This window comes from Talpa occidentalis, unplaced genomic scaffold (assembly GCF_014898055.3).
Source record: "Talpa occidentalis isolate TD23 unplaced genomic scaffold, MPIMG_talOcc4v2.1 talOcc4.11, whole genome shotgun sequence".
Classification (NCBI taxonomy): Eukaryota; Metazoa; Chordata; class Mammalia; order Eulipotyphla; family Talpidae; genus Talpa; species Talpa occidentalis.
Genome location: NW_023601104.1, coordinates 66,061,913 through 66,069,577, shown reverse-complemented (window position 1 = coordinate 66,069,577; position 7,665 = coordinate 66,061,913). Strand labels below are relative to the sequence as shown.

Genomic DNA, 7,665 nt, shown 5'->3' with positions numbered 1-7,665 from the left:
CAAATAAAGGAGAATATAGGTTAAAAAGCAATTTATTAAAAATCCTGAAAATATATCCAACACTAGGATATAGTTAACTATGGAAGACAACATCCTTAGAAAGAACCAGAAAAGCTTGGGGAAACTTTAGATGTGTCAATGACATTTGAAAAGTTGATGCGTTAGAGGCTATTTATGAATTGAGACATGACAAAATTTGGCACTGAATACTGTCTTGTACATCACAGTGATGTTCATATTTAACTAGGCTAAGAAAAAGGAGGCTGTTTCCCTGAGTGGTGTTTGGGCCCCATGTAACAGTCAACACACCCCTGTGTGATGTTCACCCACATTGGTAAAAAGATTCAATCTCAACTCTGGTTGACTTTTTGGGTTAATCTGTTTTTCAAGAATTATCTATTTTTAGTAGAAAAGTATCTCCATGCTGGTATTTAAAAAGAAATTTCTTGCATAGTTTGACAAGAAGACCCTGATAAATTCTGAGCTATGATAGATCAAAATTTTAAAACAAAAGACTTAAATTCTGTTAAACATAGGCCAATTATAAAATGAGTTTATTCATCTGCAGTGTTAGTGACAATCCTAACGCAGAGACTAACCTGCATGTACACGTGGGGAGAACGTCCTGAGCATAGCTCTAAACTTTTTAGATGGTTAAGTTTTTAAAGTGTGATATAAATTGCAAAACAGGAATTGGGTTTCCAAACAGCTCAGATTGTAAACCTCAGGTTTCTGTACTCTACATTATTTTTAAGTTTGGGGCAGTAGTTATCTCTGAGAGTTTTCTAAGTGGTAGCCTACACTTTTACTTGTTCACAAAGCAATAGAAAAATGACAAGAGGACTCAGTAAGAAAAAAAAAAATATTTTGGGTTTCTGTAGTTATGCACGGCCATTCTGTAGTTAGATCCCTATCACCACCTCTAACATCAGACCCCACTTGCTCCAGTGTTCCACTTACTGGCCGACTTCCAGTCCCTTAAAAGAAACCACACTTAACGACCTCAGGACCTTTGCTCGTGCTGTGCCCTTTGCTTAGAGTGAGCTGATTTCCACTTTCCTTTCTTGGCTTCACTCATCTAATTTTCACTTGTTCAGATTTTAGTCCAAATGTCACTTCCTTAATGAAGTTTCTCCCAGTCCCCAGAATAATCTATCTTTCTGTCTCTTCTGCATGCCCTCCCTCTGAAAGCAGGAAGCCCACATTTTTGCACACCTTGTGGATGCTCCAGTTTTCAAGTCAGTAAATAAATGTGGTACCCAAGACACAGTCATTATGCTTCAATGAAACTTCATCTATTTAGAAAAATAGGACTAGAAAGGATCTCAAGAGGTTAGTTGTACCTTTCCCTAGTCTTTAGGTGCCAGTGGTAACCAAGCAGAAGTACATATTGCTAGAACACGTAACAACTACATCTATTATGCAAACAAGTCTGTGCAAGCAACTGTGATAAGAACTCCATCTTCAGGTTGCAAGTTTCGGGAAGCAGAGATAGAAGTGCATGGCCAATTACATGCATGCTCTGTTCCTCTGGGGGTAGAGACCACGACTCCACTTGTCCACATTGTGACAGTATGTCCTGGACATGCACAGCCCATGTCTCTGTAGGTTCTGGTTGGTGGAGCAGGGAAGTCATTGACCTGTAGAGCCACAGGCTGCTGCCTGGTCCATTATTCAGACTGTGGATTCTTGTTGATTTGTGTATTTGTTTGTTTTACAATTCCTGACTCACTGCTGAGGCAGAGGTATGTGACTCTCAATTGTTCTATTCTGAGGAAGAGGTGAAAGCCTTTAGAAATGGCATTTCTTACACGTAGGATGTTTTACTAAGATGCCCTAAGAATGGAGGTCATTTCATCCTAACTATTTCGACTTGCAATGGGTGTCAGGAAAGACCTCGTATGTCAGCTGGTTACTCTCTAACCTTGAAAGGCCTATTTTCTGCTCTTGCCAACTCCTTGATGCAGCTTATCTGGAAGAGAGGATTGCTATTGCTGTCTAGTGCCCATAATTAATCCTGGAGACAGTGAGGATTTAGGACCACTGGTTGTGGCTCACTTCAAATTAAAAAGTCACTGTTAGCGTGTGAAACAGACACCATATGTTATCAATGAACCTTTTCAGTGATGTAGAATGTCAAGATGGTCCGTATGTAAACACAAGTCACATTTAGGGGAGCTGCTTTTACGTGCACACTCTCACACTCTCCAAAGATGTCACAGACACGCATACATGGAGAAACAGTGTTTTTCCTTCAGTGGGTCCCCAGAAAACACGTCCGATTTTAAACACGACTGTAATGCAAACCTCAAATTACCAGTTATGAAAGTTGTCTTTCTCTTTACCATCGGTGTGGCGGGGACAAACAAAGGCAGACACCGGTCCGATTGGTTAGTATAATCCAATTGCTGAGCTGAGCTTCTCTTCTTGTTCCTGCCATGACTAATTTGTGGTTTCACGAAGTGTTTCTGAATGTCAGACACATCAATTATGAGAGATGGGCAGGATGCATGAGGGGAACCACGAGGGGGAGGGACGCTGGAAAAATGTTTACCAGGAACTGAAGCCGTGATTGCAGCCTGGCTTCCTGTGTGTTCACAAGAGCAAGTCTCTGATTTAAGAAGGCGGCTGGATTATTTCCCAATTAAAGAACAAACTCTCTGTCCACCGCCGCTTGGAACTGCAGGCTATGGGGCTAGCGGCCCCACTCGCCTTCCTAATTGGCGCCCTCCTTTCTTTCGGCTGGTCTAGTTGCTAAACACAGCAATGGCACCTTCGCTCTGTCGACAGTGGCGCTTTAAGGGAAGGCTGGGTTAGGTGTTCACAAGCACATTCTCCAAAGGTGTTTATTTTCCAAGGCTATAGTGATTTTTTTCCCCCTACTGAAACTCTATTATATACCCTTTTGTTGTCATGGCTGAAGCCTGTTGTTTCTGCAAGAACAACAATAGGCCTGAAGATTAGGGTTGCATATTATGGGCCTAGCAGCCCAGCAGGGCATCGTATTTGTATCAATCCTATAAATTCCTGGCATCGGGCCTCTTTGCTCCTGGTAATTAATCTTTTTCATAAATGCTGTCATGTTTAGAGCTGTTTTATTAAGTTTCTGGTCGTAAACATTCTATATGCCACTCCTTTGCCTCATCAGTGTCAGAAAGGAAAATAGAAAAACAGCAACAAAACAACCACAACCACAGATGAGCTTTCCCATTAGGCTCCCTTCCTGACGAGCTTGTCAGGCAATCAGGATGGCAGGGTCAGCCTCTCGGTCTTCCTGAATCCCAGCCCCTTCGCCCAGCTTTCAGCTCTGTGTGTTGATTTGCTCCTTCCTCTCGTTCCTGTGGGTGCTTAGCAAGACTGGATTCTTCTAGTCACCCGGTCCCTTGTCAAACACTGGGCTAGCGACTCCAAGAGGAAGCCCCGCTCCCTGCCATTGGGCGGGCCCTCCAGTGCAGGCAGTAGGGCTGAATTCTGTCCCTTCGGCCTCTTCTGGGATTGCAACGGCATTGGCGTGTGGCGGTGTGAGCAGCTTTTTTCTTTGGCCCACTGACCTAATTGCAATAGGGGAGGTAAAATATTTTCATTACCCTCTCCCCCAGAATATAGAAATCTTCAAAGGGAACCTGGGAGGGAGGTTAGCCTCTTAACCCTAATTTCCCTACCACTACCCCAGCTTGGCTGTGCATCACAAAATTAGTCTTTAGTCACTGAACGTAGTGGCACCAGGATTGTTGTCGGTTTTGCCTTTAAAAACCATTTCATATTGTAAACCCAGCGATTATTTCACGCTGTTTAAACTATATTTTTAGTCTTTGATCATGCATAAGTAGACTCAAGTTAACTGCTGATAGAATGATGATATTGTTTTCCGTGTTTCTTTTCCTTTTTCTTCCCTGCCTTTAAGGACTCTGTGCCTAGGAGCTGGCATCCAGAAACTTCCATTACTACATTACAACGTGCCTTTGTTTTTTAATTGGTTCAGGATTACCTATTTGCATGACAAGCAACATAATTCAGTCAGAAAAAATCTGTTGTGTGTATGGTATGCATAATATATATTTATTGCATTTTATAAATTACTGATTATTTAAAATTTTGAAAGAAGCTGGATTGGCAAAGAATGCCCAAGGGAAGGAGAGAGTAGTAGTCATTGCTGATTATTGTTATTTGAACACAGGCTGCCTTCTCCTCTCCTTCCTCCCCCTCCATTTTTCTTCACGAGTTCCTTTCTATCAGTCACCCCTACCCGTCCCTCACTTCCCAGCAGGAAGATACTGTACCTCCACCAGTGGGGCTGAAAATGGGACAAAATAGGTTTTGAATAGCAGCGTCAAATAAATTCAAGTGCCTTTCTAAATATATTTCAAGATTAAGTAATTAAGGATTGTAAAGCACTTGGAAAAAATAAAGTGCCATGTAAGTGCTAAGTAATAAAGAGTAATCATAACAGTAATAAAAGGGTGAACTGCTAAATCTTTCTTCCCTTCTTTTCCTCTAAGGATTTTCATCATTTCAGATTTGGCTTCTAAGTACAACTCTTTTATTTCTAATGAAGAACCAGGACTGGAAATAATAGTAATAATAATAAACACAACAACAATAGTAATAATGACTTTTTTAAGGTTCGTTTAGTGATTTAGGGAGATCATCCTCTACCCTGCCTTTCTCCCCTTACTCACACACCCACTAACAACTGGAGCGCCATCCTACTGTGTTGGCTGCACAGGAATTCAGACCTAGTACTCTCTCCAGAGGAGAGAGTTGCCCCCGTTGGTCTTAGTCTTAGTGATGACAAACATGCCCATCCCATCAACCCAAAGTATTTTTCTGATTTGTATCATTTTTCAGTACACTTGAGGCCATCCTCAGTGACCACTACTGTTTCCTTTGCGGATAGGTCATTTCATCCCTTGGTTGACTTGGCTAACAATCCCACAATATTTGACTTCTAGATGCTCTGTGTGACCCCATTTATCAAAAATGCATGATTGTGCTTGATTTTCTTAGTGGTACACATATATTAATTATTACCAGCGCTGGTTGTCCATTTTGTCCACCCTCCGGCAGAAAAACATCTTTCCTTGTTGCATATCCTCATTACTGTCCATGTGGAGATCTCAAAAAGTTTCAAAAAGGTCAGTGCTGCAATTTCTGAGGTCTTTGTCCTCACAGGTATGCAGACTACAAATGTGACTTGAATAAACCAGGAATATAACTTGGCCCTGGAGCTGGCAGGTTTTCAGCCTGTTGTTTGGACATCCAAAATAAAGATGCAGGGATGTAAGTACAAATTTGTCAATTTTTTTTTTTTTTTTTACTTTTTTCAAACAAGGGGCTCTGCCGCCTGAACTTAATGTGGAATGCTAAAGAATTGGCATTTTCTATACTTTCTGTGGATTATCCCTTCACATAGCACATATGACCAACTTGGAAACTTGTTTGACCGCCATTCTGGGAAAAGGGCAGAGGAATCTGTGGAAATGTTTAAAGTTTCTTCAGTTGGAACATAGGAGATAATTTTATTGTGACCTCATGAGAATCTGAAATTCTCCAATAAATCTCATTTTCAAAACACCGTCCAGGGATGGGTAAGATTTCATTCTTAGGAAAATACAATTCTTTTAAGTTTCCAGAGATGGTCCCAAAGCAATCTAGACGTCAGGCTTCAATACCCACCTTAAACACTTTTGGGCTTTTTCTTTATTCATAAAAACATTCACATTGACTCTGAGGTTTCTTTCATGTTTAGTAATGTGGGAGGCATGAGTAATTTAAAGCCGAGGAACAGACCCAAAAGGGGCAACAGGAATTTAAAACCAGGTGAGAAGTTTCGAGTCTATAATAAAAGTCTAACAGGCAAAGTAAGAAGTTCTTTGTTTGAATCTTAACTCCAGTGATGATTTTTATTGCCTGTGACTTTGGTCAAATTGTTTATCCCTTGTAGTGCTTTGTTGTATTAGTCAGTTAGAATGTTCAAAGAGGTGGTGTGAGGATTAGCAATAATTACTTATAAAAATTAATTTTGACATAATATTCTAATAATCTTAAATGGTCTTTAAACAAGCCTCCTTAACTTAGAAAAACATTATGAGTTATTTTATGTTACAATACAGAAGTGATTTAGAAAGTAATTATATACAGAGTAAATTGTCATAAACCTTCAGAACTGTGGAGTTGTAACTCTTGTTTAGATTTCATAAGGTGTAAACGAATCTGGACATTTGGAAGAAACATTTTTATTAAATTCAAGTGAATTTCCTGAGAAGAAAGTTACCTCTTTTCTAGACTACTATAAAATATTTAAAATCAGTAAATATTATTTTTGTACTAATATTCTTTTCTACAAACTTTTTCCCAGGAATCTGCAAATCGCAACTCTAACAAGACTACAAAACAAAAGAAAATGATATGGAATTGAGGTGTGACAAGAACTTACCAGTCAAAACTGGTATCTTTCTTTTTTTACTTCACAGTTTTTGCATAGACAGTGGTTCTGATTAAAATCTATGATGAAAAAAAAAATAAAAAAAAAATAAAATCTATGATGAGGCAAATGAAAATATGAAACACAGTCACCCAGATTCTTTTGAAATTCAAAAGAAATGGGTGGGGGTCAGGGAAGAGAGTAAAAAATTGAAAACAAAGACCTGACTCTCCCAAAATCTGTTTTATAGACTTTTATAAGGTCTCATAGAGAAATACAATATGGGAAACGCCTTCACGTGGTAAGTTACCTAAGCAAATATTCAAACAAATGAAAAAACACTCCTTATAGCAAAGGAGACAGACATTCAAGACAATAAGCCCTGCACTCCCATTCGAGCTCTCAAATACGGGCAGTCAGATTTTTACAAAAACATACATAATTTGTCAGGAATAAATCAGATTACAGACTGCAGGAGCAAGACAGTTCATGATTTACTCTAGACCTAACACACTTCTTTGCTGGTCTTTCTCCTCCTTTAAATATTCATAACCTTTGGTCAGTCTTAATTAGGTCAACTGGAAACATTCAGTTCTGCCATTTTTGTGGGTGGTAGGGGGACTTCATTTGCCTTAGAGGCCTTTTGAATTTCACCTTTGCCCAAGGGGAAGGACACTTCTTGACTGGACCCCACTCTTGGGTGCCTTTTGAAAGTGCTTAAGGGCGCCTTGGAAGAAGACATATAGAGGCAGCGTCTGTGAGGGTCCCCAACAGATTGTGTAACTGTTGCACAACCCATGTGTACACGTGTGTCACTAATTTAATTTTAATTTTACTGTATGCATTTGTATAAGATCCTGCAGCTGTCATGTGTTCATCATCTGTCACTGAACTATCACTAAGCCATGCTGGGCTAAGACAGGATTATAAACGATGAACTGCCATGTGCTCTAAATCTTCTTATTTGCCTAGCCTGGAAGGTGTGCCCTGTAAAATCTGATTGGCAGTGTGCTCTACACTGGCCATTGACTTTTGAAGGCCTTTTCTATTGGTTCTTTGGGCAGCTCTCAGTGGCTGTATTGACCATCACCTGCTGATTCCTGCACGTGCCTGACCTGCAACCTCCACCTCTTGTCTTCCCCCCACTTGTTTGGTTACAGCTCAGAGCCTGCAGCAGGCCCTGTGGCTCTGGTGGCACGTGCACTCCATGGGGCATATGGCTGACTGGTTGTATGCAGAAG

At 40.3% G+C, this 7,665-nt stretch overlaps 1 long non-coding RNA gene across 1 annotated transcript; it reads left to right on the top strand.

Moving 5' to 3' along the window:
• The first annotated feature begins 5,539 nt into the window (after nt 1–5,539).
• On the top strand, nt 5,540–6,566 carry LOC119238282 (uncharacterized). Its single transcript, XR_005123526.2, has 3 exons — nt 5,540–5,588; nt 5,750–5,820; nt 6,359–6,566. It is a non-coding gene; the product is annotated as an uncharacterized LOC119238282 (long non-coding RNA).
• The last annotated feature ends 1,099 nt before the right edge of the window (nt 6,567–7,665 follow it).